The 1223-nt window shown below is 35.7% G+C and overlaps 1 protein-coding gene across 1 annotated transcript in view; it reads right to left on the bottom strand.

The window, feature by feature from the left end:
- EPHA6 (EPH receptor A6) overlaps positions 1–1223 on the bottom strand; it is a 1147205-nt gene that overhangs the window by 877991 nt on the left and 267991 nt on the right.

Raw genomic sequence — 1223 nt, forward strand, 5'->3', positions numbered from 1 at the left:
ATAAAGCATCTTTTCTGACCATAAAGCCATAAAAGTGGAAATCAACAACACAAAGTCAAGGAAAAAAAATCAAACACATGGAAACTGACAATATCTTGCTCAAAAACTAATGGGTTATAGAAGAAAATAAGGATGGAATAAAGAAATTCATAGAATCAAATGAGAATGAAAACACATCCTCCCAGAACCTTTGGGACACAGCAAAAGCAGTGCTCAAAGGTCAGTTTATAGCAATAAATGCACACATCCAAAAACAAGAAAGGCTCATGAAGCATTAACCCTACAACTGGAACAAGCAGAAAGAGAGAAGCAAAAGAAGCCCACAGGTGCCAGAAGGAGGGAAATATTAAGAATTAGAGCAGAATTAAATGAAATAGAGAAGAGAAAAACAACTGAAAGAGTTAACAAGTCCAAAATCTGGTTCTTTGAAAACATCAACAAAATTGACAAACCATTGGCCAAACTGACAAAAGAAAAACAGGAGAGGAAGCAGATAACCCATATAAGAAATGAGATGGGTGATATCACAACAGACCCAACTGGAATTAAAAGAATCGTAACAGATTACTATGAAAAACTGTACTCTAACAAATTTGAAAACCTAGAGGAAATGGACAATTTCTAGAAACTAACTACCTACCTAAATTAACACAAACAGAGGTAGAACAACTAAATAAACCCATAACAAAAGAAGAGATTGAAAAGGTTAGTAAAAAACTGCCAATAAAAAAAACCCCTGGCCCGGATGGCTTCACTGGAGAATTCTACCAATCTTTCAGAGAAGAGATAACACCACTTCTACTAAAGGTATTTCAGAGCATAGAAAAGGATGCAATACTCCCAAACTCCTTCTATGAAGCCAGCATAACCCTGATACCAAAACCAGGCAAAGACACCACAGAAAAAGAAAATTACAGACCGGTATCCGTCATGAACATTGACACAAAAATCCTCAACAAAATCTTAGCCAACAGAATTCAGCAACGTATCAAAAAAATAATTCCCCATGCCCAAGTGGGATTTATACCAGGTATGCAGGGATGGTTCAACATTACAAAAACAATCAATATAATCCATCACATAAATAAAACAAAAGACAAGAACCACATGATCTTACCAACTGATGCAGAAAAGGCATTCAACAAAGTCCCACACCCATTCATGATAAAAACTCTCAACAAAATAGGAATAGAAGGGAAATTCCTCAATATAATTAAGGGCAT

Source organism: Trichechus manatus, unplaced genomic scaffold (assembly GCF_000243295.1).
Source record: "Trichechus manatus latirostris isolate Lorelei unplaced genomic scaffold, TriManLat1.0 scaffold00229, whole genome shotgun sequence".
NCBI classification, from domain to species: domain Eukaryota; kingdom Metazoa; phylum Chordata; class Mammalia; order Sirenia; family Trichechidae; genus Trichechus; species Trichechus manatus.